General features: G+C 40.0%; 1 protein-coding gene across 2 annotated transcripts in view; it reads right to left on the bottom strand.

Annotated features, from left to right (window-relative positions):
* The window catches only part of LOC117530407 (leucine zipper putative tumor suppressor 2 homolog), a 71,240-nt gene that overhangs the window by 23,459 nt on the left and 33,093 nt on the right, over positions 1–14,688 (bottom strand). Inside the window, exon 2 of one of the 2 annotated variants that reach the window (XM_034193269.1) lies at positions 10,533–10,658. The exons of the other annotated variant lie outside the window; for it this stretch is intronic. The gene's annotated coding sequence lies outside the window, so the exon portion shown is untranslated. The remainder of the gene's footprint in view (positions 1–10,532; positions 10,659–14,688) is intronic. 2 annotated transcript variants of the gene reach the window in all.

The raw sequence follows: 14,688 nt of genomic DNA, 5'->3' as shown, positions 1-14,688 counted from the left end.
ATTATAAATAACTTTTGAATGATATGAGATAGAAACTTACTTTTTTTTTTTTGCTGAAAAGTTAACTCGACGGACTTTTGAGCCAGCCATCGGCCATTTTTGTACTCCTCATAGAAGCTGTGTGATGACGTGCGCAATGTGAGTGTCCAATCGGAATTGGTTCACCGTCACATGGTTTTCCAAAATCCAATCGTAGGGCAGATTCACCTCACATGAAAAGCCAAAGATCGTTTTCAGGAGTGATATGTTACTAGTTGTCCCATTTGAATAGCCCCCTGGGAGCTCCAATGAGTACATACTATTAGTACATACTCAGTGTGCCCAGCGCCATTACGCACAGCGATCAGTGAAAGCAGGAGCACACGGAGAGCCTCTGATGACAATCTCACGTGCTCAAACAAAGAGTGTATAACTATCAGAATTGCTCCACTAGTTTGCATGTGAATGTTACTGGATAACTCTGTTGCTTTCTCTGCGTAAAGCACTGTTTACCATATCAATGCACAACAAAACGCATAGACCATTTTGTATATGTTGTTCAAAATGTGCATTTGTGTTTATTGCTTGAACCTTTTTGTTGTACAGCCTTTCACACAAGACCACAAATTACCTTTATAAATTGTCAAAACAGTTTGCTGTGTGTTTTGAATAAATGTGTGTGGAAAATTATTTTTAGCTTTATTTTTTCCTTGCCTATTTTTGATTGTAAACATTTATTACACTTATAAAACACAACAAAAACATATATATTCTGAAAGCACAGGTTGTCCTGAAAAAAAGAGACATAAAACTTGACTGTGAAATGCAGGGAGAGCTGTTAACAGCAATAATAAAACATTTATGCCAGGCGAGTGAACTGTCCAAAAAATGCCCTCGGACCCCAGAGGGTTAAAAAAATGTTGTGAAGAGGAAAAAACAAGTCATATTGGTCTATGTGTCACATTAATTTATGAAATAAGAAGGCCTGTGAGCAAAACCTTCATCCTTTTCAGTTCGGTCCAAACCAAAATAGGTAGGAAAGCTGCCTCAGACGACAGTCCGGAACAAGACTAAAATGTGGTTAGACCAAAACTGTAATGGTCTGACCACAAACTGGGTCAAACTGAATCACTGTGAATTTGCAGTGTGAAAACACTTCTTGGATAGCTCAGACTATCGAAGCAGTTACCGCATTTTTTGGAGTATGAGTTGCTTTTTTTTTTTTTTTTTTTTTTTACACTAATTTGAGACCTCCTGTGGCTTATATACCAAAAAATACCAATTCTGTTACATTTTTATAACAGTGGAAAGAAGGGACGGTCTTTTTGTTTTAAATAAACAAAAGACAGGTGTGTGTGTGGGGAGGGGGGGCTCAATTGGGCAGTGCAGTCTCGTTTGAGGGCGGGCACTAAAGGAGTAAAATATGATGCATATGACATAATTTCACTACTTCCGAGGGAAAAAAAACACGCCATTTTCTCTGAGGTTTTGGGCAAATTACACGCAGAGTGCAAAGAAAAAGTAACGATGCGTGGGAAAGTGGACATGCGGTTTGTTTATGACCTGGAGCAAAAACATGTTGAGGTGGTTTTGCAGGTGAGAGAGCGCAGCTACTCTGGTTAGCTGTGTAGGCTAACACTTACAAATACAACATCTCCCATTTGTCTCATTTTCCCTTCTCCACCGGGAACTGAAAGCAAAAAAACAAAAAAACAACACTTTTCACAACTGCTTCTGTGATTGCATCCAATAACAAAACAGTACACCATTTTTCCATGTGAAGTTATGCTGTGTATATATTGCACAACGGGATTGGCGGTCCCCATAAGTCGACAAATCCCGCAATATCACGCAGGGTTCAAATGAGAATGTGGTGACCTATTACTTTCAGCATGTGTTTTGGGTCACACTTAAAGTGTTTGTTACACAATCGATCCTGATGGCATCACTACTTTGAGCTCTTCCTTATATCTTTGGAGATCGTCGGGCTCCAGAGGTAAAATACAATTAGCAGTCATGCTCATTTCAAGCAAACATAAATGCATGTATTCACCAAACAGCATGTCCTGTCAAATGACACCAACAACGGACTAAATGGGCGTCTGTTCCCGTGCGGTGCTGGAGCCCACAGCAGCGAAACAGAACGTGAACAATGCTAAATGCCACGGTGAGCTGGGTTTACACCGGACTAAACTTTTTAGTGTATCACTGTCATTCACTTCAGGAAATGTTCCACATACAAAGAACACCACAATCGATGTGGAGTCAGGAGAGTCGGCACCGTGTTAATGGGTTCAAACCATCCGATCTATGCGTGATAATCCATTGTCAATTACAAAATTACAAACCGGATTATTCCCAAACTGCAGATTTCACACTGTGCACAGAGACTCAATTAAAATCCAGTCTTTTGTATATCACAAAACGGAGTTGACCCAAACACGTATGTTAATATACAAGCAGAGGCTGATCTTTTACATCTTCTAAAGAAGAGCATTCTTTCTTCTTAAGAAACAATGTACTTGCTTGGTTAACTGGACGGTCAAACTCTTGAATAAAATGAGAAAACATTTTTTATTCTCTTTGGAAGAAAACTTATTTTGAATATGCGAAACAAGGGTAATTTTTTTTTAAGAGTCCTGTGAACAGCAAGAAGAAAATTACCAGTGAGTTTACCATCTTTTACAAATGTACTACAAAAGAGTTTTCAAAAGTTTAATTGCACTGCACATTTACCTCACGTATGATCATCTGTTCGGTGGCTTAAAGAAGCAGTTTACTCATGTTTTGCGCCGAGTATAGTAAAACTAATTAGCCTAGCTCATTACCTGGGCTCCATAACGCTGTATAAATATATATGTACTGCTTAAATTCATTTTGTTTATTGTTACAAGAAGTGGTAAATGTTATTATACTCCAGTGCATCTTACGCCCCCCCTTCTTAAAGAGGCATAGGACAAAGGAGTTTTTCAGTCTGTTGGTCCTGCACTTGGGAAGGAGCAGTCTGTGGTTGAAGAGGCTCCTCTGGTTGCTGATGACGGTGTGCGGAGGGTGACTGGCATCGTCCATAATGTCCAGCAGTTTGTCCAGGGTTCTCTTCTCTGCCACCATCACCAGAGAGTCCAGCGTCATGCTAATCACAGAGCCAGCCCGGTTGATCAGTTTGTCCAGCCTGGATGTGTCCTCCTTGGATGTGTCCTCCTTGGATATGCTGCCCCCCCCACAGCACACCACAATCTAAAGGAAAATGCTGGCTACCATGGACCGTTAGAACATCCACAGGAGTTTTCTGCAATTGTTGAACAACAGCAGTCTCCTCAGGAAGTGCAGCCTGTTCAGTCACTTCCTGTGAAGGTGGTTGGTGTGGGGTGCCCAGTCCAGTTTGCTGTCCACAGGAATCCACAGCTTCCACCTCAACTCCATCGATAAGAAATGGTTGTGGTCTTGGTCTGGACTTCCCAAAGTCAATGACCAGCTCCTTTGGCTTCAAGGTGTTGAGCTGTGTATGGTTTGTGTGGCACCAGACAGTAAAGTCCCTCACTAGGCTCCTGCACTCCTCCTCTCTGTCATCCCTGATGCATCCAACAATGGCTGTATCATCTGAAAACTTCTGGATGTGACACAGCTTAGAGCTGTAGCAGAAGTCTGAGGTGCATGTGGTAAAGAGAAGAGGGGCCAGCACTGTGCCCTGTGGTACTCTGGTGCTGCTGATCACAGAGTCAGACGAATATGCAGTAGTTTCCACAGACTCACTGACCCACTCACTCACTGACTTACTATTAATCCCATGCTTGTTCTATTAATTGCAGGGAATATCCAACTGTAGAAAAGTACATACACCATGAAAACATCAAATGGCCAAATCATACAGTGATGTCACAGTGTACAAAGATACCACCTTTATTTTATAAGGTAGTATCTGAATTAGAATTAAACTGGGGGGTGGGGGTCAAGAAGCAGAAATTGCGTAGTTAAAACTTGGTAGGTAAAGTAGGTTATGGGAAAAGTAGGCTATGCTCTGCTGCTGACTTACACACACAAACACAGATCTGTCCCTCTCTCTGCTCCTATAACTGGGTCACACTGGTGTGTGTAAAGTTTCTTCTTCAGGCAGTGTGAAGAAAGGCTGGGGGAGAGGTTAGGAGAGTTTGAAAGGTTAATTCATTCTGGTCACATCTCAACAGGAAGTCTGGAAAACACTGAATATACCACAACTACACGATGTCAAACAAAAAAAAAAAAAACGAACAAATAAACAAACCCCTTCCTCAGCTGGACTGCAAAATTAGACAACAAACACCATCAGTCAGCCAGTCAAAGACCACCAATGCCAGAATAAAGGAGCAGGCTGCAAATCACACTGAAGACCACCATTAACGCTACTTCTTTAGTGACCGAGATGAGTTTAATCAAGCGGCAACCTCCGGTGCTGAAAAATGAAGCCCACATGGACATGCCAAAATCTACCGTTGTTTGAATAGCTGCTTTAGACCAGTGCCAAAAGCATGTCAATCTCCACAGAATACCAAGTTATAATGACCAAATTTATAGCAGGCATAAATGTGTTTACAATCGGGTATAAAAAGGTTTTGGTCGCCATAGTAAATGTGTGTGTGTGTGTGTGTGTGTGTGAGAGAGTGAGTGAGAGAGAGAGGGGGGGGGGGGTATTTTTTATATAATTCATCAGTTTAAGCTCTTTAAAGCCATAAACATATTAATAATTAGAGTGGTGGTCACGTTAAGTGACAGCTACTGTGTGCAGTGTTCAGGCAGTCACTGATAGCACTCTCTGCTAGTGGATGGCCACTAGCTGAGGGCTTGAACACGTTGTCATTTGAGTTTTTTTTTTTTTTTTTTTTTTTTTTTTTTTTTTTTTACTTAAAATATCTGAGATATGGCTTGCTGTGCAATTAATTGCACCAACAGTCCATATAAGAAGTCTGTGTTTTTCTGTTGCATGAAAGTTTAGCATTACATAATTTAACTCATATGTTAGCCCTGTTAGCAGGTATTGATAGTTTGAGAACTTTAGCAACAATGATTGTGCCATGTTTATGGAGCCTGTCTGCAGGTTTTTAATACCTAAACCCAAGTCAGCAGTTGGTAGAACCAACACCCAGTATGCGTTAAACAATCACGAACCATTTACCCAGCTTCTTAGCAGTACCTAGCTTGGTAACTTTAAAAAAAAATAAAAATAAATGTGTTCTGCCTCCGTGAGGTGATGATCTAAAGGTTAAAATGGAGGGTTTGATACAAAAGGATCCTCGGTTCAAATTAGGCATGGGCCGGTATGAGATTTGGACAGTATGATAACCATGGACAAAAATACCGCGCTTTCACATTATTATGTATAGCTTTAAAATGTGATTTAACAACATTATGGCTATTTGCATATGAAGCACGTGTGATTCAGGCGCACTAATTGACGCGATGCCTACTGCTAAAAGCACTACACCACTGATAACTTTAGAGAAAATACCAAAATGATAGTCTCTCTTTTAGACATGTCGCATCTGCCCCGTGGGAAACATGACTTACTTGCTTAGGGAGAAACGTGGCTGGAATAAGGTCTGGAACTCCGGGTGCTCAATACTTGGCCCAGCTTCACCAACGAAGTGCTTGGAATAGATGTATTTGTCCTTCTTGACATGTTTATGGGAGAAATTTGGTCGACCACAAGCACGACTCGAGTCCACCACTTGTACTTCTCAGTGGTTTCAAAGATGGGATAAAGTTTACTCCTTTCATGTAATCCTTTGCGGGTATCTTGAATCGATCCGAGTCCAGTTTGAAGGGCTATTCCGCGGAAAATAAAACGAAAAAGCCGGCAACTTTTTCTATTAAATCGGTAGCCAAAGTAATGGCATACAGCAGACTTGGTCCTTGTAGCGCTGCTTCAGCAAGCTACAAGCGTCATGAGGCCGTCATGAAACGCCGACCAGAATATCAAACAGGTTTGATTTTCATCCGACCATACAATTGCCGATCTGGAGGTGGTCATGAGATGTTAAATGCAGCTCGTTACTCCATGTATACTACACGATGCAGGACGCACGATTAAGCTGAAACTCAGCCCGATCCAAAAAATTCTCGCACAAGTGAAAAATCGGCTGAAAAAGGGCCAAAACTTGCACTGCACAGTGTAAACCCAGTTTAAGGGCCCTTGGGCAAGGTCCTTAATCCCTGGTATGTGTGTGTGTTAAACATGACTCGGCACCTTATGTAGGAGCTCAAATGATTTACAGAACAAAGCAGGAAACACTGTGACTTCCTTGTATGTTTACAAGGAAGTTGAGGAAAACTAGGAAGAGAATCTAAGTAAATTTCAGTAATCACAAATAAATCCATTAGAGCTTTTCAGCCATGTCAGAAAGATCTGCCTGTTGGTTTCTGTTTTTTTCTCCTCAGTCATAGAAAGTTTATTATCTTGTAGAGATATGCAGAGCATTTGCAGTCCTGGAAGTATTTATTTTCGTAAGTATTCTACAAACTTTTTATTGGCCTCTGAAAACAGAGGAAATCTGTAGTAAATGGGTGAAATTATTTAATGATTAATACAATATTTTTGTTAAACCCTTTGAATTAAAGCTGAAAGTTTACACTTCAATTGTATCTTGACTACATCATTTCAACTTTATTGTACCTCTGTCCAAATACTTATATCCTCAACTGTATAAGCTTAAAACATATTTAGACACATCCTTTGAATGCGGAAATAAACGGAGCTGTGATCGACCTAAAATGAGGTCAGGTACAAGTTTAAATTTTTCACAACTGCAGACTCATGCGTAGAGCATCCTGACATAATTTCACACATGTGGAGTTTAGTACAGGCAGTGACTTGGGATCCATATCTAGACCTGAGGGTTTGTTCCCCCCCCCCACACACCCCTTTTTTTGGCAGGTTTAGTTTAAATATGCTCTGTTGCATGCTCCAATTACAAGCAACACTGGCCACAAGGGTCATAACCATCTATATGACTGCAAATAAGATAACAGTGTAAGCTTTTTCAAAAGCTTGTTTGACCACTTTAATCTGCTTTTTCCTCTACTGTCAAGTTAGTGAACAGCATCTTCCCAGGGAAAGAAAAATTGGAGGTTGTTTTGTTTGTTTCATAATAGTATTACAACTGTAAATGACTTAAGGAAGTAATCATTTCAGGTCCATTGATAACATTGGCAAATGTCAACTGAACATTAGAAGTGGTCCTTTTGAAGCTATAAATCTAGTTTACATGTATGATGCCCAGCAGGTGGTCATATATCACTAACAGGACTCATCTCCCTGTGGTCCGTCAGTCTGCCTCGTTTTATATTTTCATAACAACGGCTCACAGCTGGGACTGGCAACTGACAGAAAGCTAGGTCATCCATCAGTGTCCGCACTACCTATATGCATGGGTATATCACTCCCACTGGACACTGGAGCTATAACCAGCTTTGCCCAGCAAGCCCTTTGGTCCGATTATTTTCAAAATAACCCACCATGGCACAAAGCAATCCACAGACACCTTCAAAATTAAACTAGGAAAAGGTTTATTGCTTTGGACATAATGGTCCATCAATCCTGCAGACAAATGAGAAGAGGGGAGCAAGGCTTTTATAGATTGCAATAACTACTTATTGTAAGTCTAGTCATAAATCCACAGAAATAAGCTGGCTGCAATGAATTGGCAGTGAACCGACTTAGCTACTGATTCACTGTATAAGGTGCCAAAGAGATTAGGGTTATGCCTCCAGCTGTGGAATTACAGCAAAACCCTATCCATGATTAAGATCTGTTGCTAACTCTTATGCGGCCAGAATGGGTTCAACATCCACATGGAGCAGGATGCAATTATGTGTGTAATGTACTGCTGCAAGTCAGTCCTCTAATCATTAACGCATCAGAAATGACTCAAGAAGAAACAACAGGCACTTGAATTACCTAATGATCCATCAAGACTTCAAAAGGTAAAACTAGTATACACATAACATCTGTGCGACTAAAACTGGGTGCACATTAGGGTAGAGTAGGATACCACCATAACTTTAGAATACATTAACAAACTTTAAAATACTTTAACAAAAAAGGGAAAAAACAGGACAATATAAACATTCAGCTGTGCAAAAAAATTTTGTCTTAAACCAATTCAAGTTAACTTACCTTGTAAGTACAGTAGTGTTCAGAATAATAGTAGTGCTATGTGACTAAAAAGATTAATCCAGGTTTTGAGTATATTTCTTACTGTTACATGGGAAACAAGGTACCAGTAGATTCAGTAGATTCTCACAAATCCAACAAGACCAAGCATTCATGACATGCACACTCTTAAGGCTATGAAATTGGGCTATTAGCAAAAAAAAAAAAAAAAAAAAAAAAAAGTAGAAAAGGGGATGTTCACAATAATAGTAGCATCTGCTGTTGACGCTACAAACTCAAAACTATTATGTTCAAACTGCTTTTTTAGCAATCCTGTGAATCACTAAACTAGTATTTAGTTGTATAACCACAGTTTTTCATGATTTCTTCACATCTGCGAGGCATTAATTTTGTTGGTTTGGAACCAAGAGTTTGCTTGTTTACTAGTGTGCTTGGGGTCATTGTCTTGTTGAAACACCCATTTCAAGGGCATGTCCTCTTCAAGTATTTTGACATATCCAAAATGACCCATGATACCTGGTATGCGATATATAGGCCCAACACCATAGTAGGAGAAACATGCCCATATCATGATGCTTGCACCACCATGCTTCACTGTCTTCACTGTGAACTGTGGCTTGAATTCAGAGTTTGGGAGCCGTCTCACAAACTGTCTGCGGCCCTTGGATCCAAAAAGAACAATTTTACTCTCATCGGTCCACAAAATATTCCTCCATTTCTCTTTAGGCCAGTTGATGTGTTCTTTGGCAAATTGTAACCTCTTCTGCACATCTTTTATTTAACAGAGGGACTTTGCAGGGGATTCTTGCAAATAAATTAGCTTCACACAGGCGTCTTCTAACTGTCACAGCACTTACAGGTAACTCCAGACTGTCTTTGATCATTCTGGAGCTGATCAATGGGTGAGCCTTTGCCATTCTGGTTATTCTTCTATCCATTTTGATGGTTGTTTTCCCTTTTCTTCCACACATCTGTTTTTTTTTGTCCATTTTAAAGCATTGGAGATCATTGTAGATGAACAGCCTATAATTTTTTGCACCTGCGTATAGGTTTTCCCCTCTCCAATCAACTTTTTAATCAAACTATGCTGTTCTTCTGAACAATGTCTTGAACGTCCCATTTTCCTCAGGCTTTCAAAGAGAAAAGCATGTTCAACAGGTGCTGGCTTCATCCTTAAACAGGGGATACCTGATTCACACCTGTTTGTTCCACAAAATTGACAAACTGACTGACTGAATGCCACACTATTATTATTGTGAACACCCCCTTTTCTACTTTTTTTTTTTTTTTTACTAATAGCCCAATTTCATAGCCTTAAGCGTGTGCATATCATGAATGCTTGGTCTTGTTGGATTTGTGAGAATCTACTGAATCTACTGGTACCTTGTTTCCCATGTAACAATAAGAAATATACTCAAAACCTGGATTAATCTTTTTAGTCACATAGCACTACTATTATTCTGAACACTACTGTAAGTCTGTTCAGCTACTCCCTTGCTTTCACGCAGGGTGGTCACAGCAGATCCAAGGTGGATCTGCATGTTGATTTGGCACAAGTGTTATAACGGACGCCCTTCCTGATGCAACTCCACATTACATGGAGAAATGTGGCAGGGGTGGGGTTTGAACCGGGGCCCTCTCGCACTGAAACCAGCTCATTAACCACTTATCCACCACCCTTGCATGACGCAGACCTTGGACAAGTTTAAAGATGGGTAACCTTGACCTATTTTAAGAGGTTAAAAATTCGCATTCTATTCCTATTTTTATGGTATGAGCTCATGGATGTTAGCATGGTGATGTCACTTCCTGGTGTTGCTAGCTGTTAACTTCACTTCATTTTTGGCTAAATATAACACCTTTGTCATATACTGTGTAAATGCTAGCAAGAAATAAACACTTCTAAAACTGGAAACACTGTTTTGTAACCTGGTAACACCTGTGGAGTGATTTACAAAACAAGGCAGTAATAGGACTATACTTATGCTGCACTCAGACAGACAGATGGATGGACGAATGAAAAGTCTTCGCAATACCCGATGGCCATATTTGATGGCCTTGGGTAAAAATGTACAAGGTTTATCATCAAAATCAACAGAAATTTGTCCGCGATCCGGGTTCGCACACCCCTCAGGTATAATAAGTACTGGCTACCAGTATAGAGCAGGGCTCACACGTCTAGACAGACAAACTCATTCACACCCTCACTCACATCTACAAACAATTTTTGAGACTCCAATTACTCTAACCTACATGTGTTTGGAAGTGAGAGGAAGCCAGTTCACCCAGAGAGAACCCACACAAACATGGGGAGAACTTACAAACTCCAAACAGAAAGGACCAGGTCGGATTCAAAACAGCTCAGGGTTCTCATTTAGACTAATGCAGCTCAACAGGCTTCACTTACCAGTCACTGACACCCTGTCTTCAGCTTCTGGAACCCTTAGAAAACCATACTGTACTGGCAGGTCGAGCATCCTAGGAACTCATAATAGTGAGCAGATCTTCTCCCCCTCCATCGGTTTCTCTCATACTACAGAGATAAAGAAGAAAGGATGCACAGTGAAATCAATCGAAGATGGTACTATACCCATTATGACAGTACAGAGTTGGAAAACCTGAAATGCAGCAAGCGTTTTAGTAGATCCAGAGAGAAAAAGGAAAATCTGAGTCATGGCAGTAAAACCTTTACACAGATGAAGATTGAAACTGAGGGGATTTTCCATGTCAACATGACCGAACACTGAGGCCACAGCTAGCAATTAATTCACAAAAACAACCAGACCACAACAGTTTTTAGAAGAACTCAACCTTTATTTCCTGTTAATTACCTATTTTTTAATGTTAATTTACAGTCTTATTGTATTTATAAATTGTTTAGGTTCTTGTTATCATATACACACTATTATAATTATTATTATTACTTCTATTTTGTCAAATTTGATTTTTAAATGGGCCACAATGGAAATAAGTGTCTTCAATTTCTTGTGTCACTCATGTATTTTTAATGTATTTACAATTATATTATCTACTTACATTAAACTAAATAAAATCATGCACGCTTTTAACATATAGAGGATTTATAGTTCCCTGCTAGAATGGCGTGTGCGTCCAGAATGTAATCATCAACGTCCATTGTTATCATCTAATATCCATAGTTTCTCCAAAAAAAAAATATATATATATATATATATATATTACTTCCGTTTTGGCAACATTCATCCTTGACCCAAAATACATAAGCATACCAAACGGCTGATGTCAGTTCTCCCAAGTTTGTCCATAATCAAAGTCATACACACACATGCAGAGCTTTTTGCCATTTCTGCATTCTGACTAAACCTATTGAAATATACAAAAAAACCCACAATAAATCAATAACACTAACAAATCCGTTAAACTAACATGAACCATAATAACATGAACCACAATAACCACATTTAAAACCCCAAAACCCGAACTCCCATGTTCACTGTTGTTAGCTAATATCGCTAATTTCTCAAAAAATATTAGTCCAATCAACTTTCTGGTTTTGCAGCATTTGTCCTTGACCCAAAATACAAAAATACAAAATCGCCAAACGGCAAATGTCAGCTCTCCCCAGTGATCCGTGATCGAAACCATACCCACGCAGAGGCCACCTGGCTATTATAATATAGATGTCGCAATTAAATTTAAAAATGGCCATTGGTTACAGTTGAAAATCAAAGCACATATTTGAACAGTTAAATAGCAAAAGCCAGTGAGCATTAACGGACAGTTAATGTGTAACTATTCAAAGGTAGCATGTGCAGCTGTGATTGGGTTTGCACAGCCACAGTATGCAGTGGTCACAGTATGCAGTGGTGACACTAAACAAAGAAAGCAAATTTAGATATCTATTGGGAAACTGAGTGTAATAGAAGAGAACTAATGAAGATAAATGAGGTTCCGTCTTTGACATGCTTCCCTCTGTGTCTTCCCCTGCATCCACCCGACTATTACAGAATAGGGTCACAGCACATTTCTTCCATATCCAAACACAATCACCCCACAGCACTCATGTTTGTGTTTATTATTCTAATTATTGGCCTACTGAAAGTTCCAGGAAAGACCCCAAAATAATAATAATAATAAATAATAAAAAAAAAACAAAAAAACATTGCAATCATTCCGACAAACACACCTTGAACAAAAACATTCAGAAATAAATAAGGTGATGTAACACAGGAACATCATACAATTGCTCTCTGTGTGTGTGTGTGTGTGTGTGTGTGTTGCAATGTTTCATTCTCAATATGAACTTACACTACAAACCAAAGAAACGCCACTACAAACACCGAAGCTGTGCCAGAGAACCAAGGGTCATTTCTCTTGGGGTTAGTGACTGGTGTTGTGCTGAGGTGTCACCCAACACACAGCAATGCTCAGGTCCCAAAAGGGTGTGCGGTGGGGGGGGTGTCGTGGGAAGGTACATGGAATCTCCTGCCAAGAACGCTCCACATTGCAGTGCTCTCTGATGATCACAGACCTGGAAGCAGCCATTTCTCAGAAAGTAGCTAATAATTTCTTTTGGCTTCTCTCAGATGGTGAATACAATTATATTTGGTCCAGTTGATCCAATAGACAAGCACACCAAAGAAGTGCCAGTTGCTGAAGACTGATCACCTGTTTCCACTCGTCTCAGGTTTTACATCTGTCATACATTTGGTGAAGGTCAAACTAGAGTATTGTGTTTTTGTTTAAGGGACAACACTGACGTAGTGACTCATCTTCACTCTGTGGTTGATAACCCTAATGATGGGGATGTTCCACTGGGCAATTTCAACATGACCGCTGGCACTGACAACTGGTTACAAGGCCTGGATTGGTACACCTGTAGACATGGTGGCCATACTGAAATTGGCTCGATGTGCCTTCATTTTTTAAAGTGTCATTTGTCTATGAATTGCTGGTGCCTGGTTATAGCACTAGCAGCTCCACCACTGCGCATGGTATTCTAATAATGGTGATATAGCTAAGGCGACCATTCTTATTGCCATGGGCTTAAGCTAGCTACTTGTGCAAACCCCACAGACCTGCAAGGTCTGTAGCAGTGCCCAGGTTATAACCTGTCCGCACAACTGCTGTTGATACGACCAAGATTCAGCTCAATTCCAGCATGTGATGCTAGGCCACAGACACAAGAGAATTCATTGCAAGCTGTTCTGTGATCATAGGAGTCTGGTTTCATCCCTACAACTCAACCCTGAACCGCATCCCAGCTCCACAGGTGCTCATTAAATGGTTTCTTTGCAGCCTACACTGGCCTTCATAAAATATTTCACTCAGTCATACATGGAAGTAGGCATCAACTCAGAACAATTCAACTACATGAAATTCACGAAGACTGAAAAGACTGCTAAAGCATTTCAAAAACCACAGCTAAAGCTTGAAGAATACTTTGAAAATCATTGTAAAATATCAATTTTACAATGATATTCAATATCAACCTTATAGTTAAAAAAAAAAAAAATCACATATTCTTGTGTGAATTCTTGTAAATCCATTAAATGCCACGTCTTTTTTCCAATGGAAGAAAAAGCCTACATTAATAAAAAAGTCACTTATTCTTGTATGAAATCCTACAATGTCTAATTTTACATGCTTAACATCCTGATGGCACAAGATGCGGAATACTTTTCCTGGTTCATTTATCTTTCAAATGTGTTCATGAAGATATTCATTTCAGACTTTAAATTCAAGCCAGTGCCAATTCCATGCACTCTTGATTCCATTGTCCTTTTCCAACTTTTTGACAGTCTTTCTCGCTGTCCTCCCTCTGTACGATGTCCTTCCCTGACACCAACATACTGCACAAACTTGATAGCAAATGATGAAATGAAGCATGTAGAAAGAGCACACCGATAAAATGGAAAGGAAAAAAGATTCACGCTGTGCCGTAATACAGTCTTCAATGTCATAAGTAAAACTTGTATGATGTTGTAAAAAAAGAACACTTTGCGATAGGCATTTTCTTAAAGGTGCTCTGACAGTTGCACGACTTTGATCCGCAGCTGGATTTCATTCTTTGTGCGCTGCATATATAAAAAAAAATATTAAAAAATTAGTTCCTCTCTCTCTCTCTCTCTCTCACTCCCCCCTCCGGTAAAACAGTTGCATGTTCATTCCTTCTTGTGAGCAGCGCTGTAAAAGTACGTTTATGACAGATTTAACATTTTGTTATAATCGTTCAGACGAGCTGCGCTTTGGTGCAGTCCACTGACACAATCACTCGCATTCACATGCAGTGTTTTTTTAATTGTTTGCGCAATGTTCACGTAATTAATGCATGATAGAGACTTTGAACGTTTCAAAATTTTCTTTGCGCACTTGCACAAAGCTGCACACAGTTTACAACAAATTTACTCTCCTGCACGCCTCACGTGGATCAAAGTCATGCAAGTGTCAGGGCACCTTAACTCGGTGATGACCACAGATTATTGGCAGAGTACAACACTACCCCCAACCCCAAGACCAAATCTGCTCAATCCTGCCACCTCCCTACCTCAGTGATGGCCTCTGATCACCCCTTTTACCCTCTA

The sequence above is a fragment of the Thalassophryne amazonica genome, chromosome 18, assembly GCF_902500255.1.
Source record: "Thalassophryne amazonica chromosome 18, fThaAma1.1, whole genome shotgun sequence".
Lineage (NCBI taxonomy): Eukaryota > Metazoa > Chordata > Actinopteri > Batrachoidiformes > Batrachoididae > Thalassophryne > Thalassophryne amazonica.
Note: the sequence above shows the minus strand (reverse complement) of the source record. Positions and strands in the feature narration are given on the sequence as shown.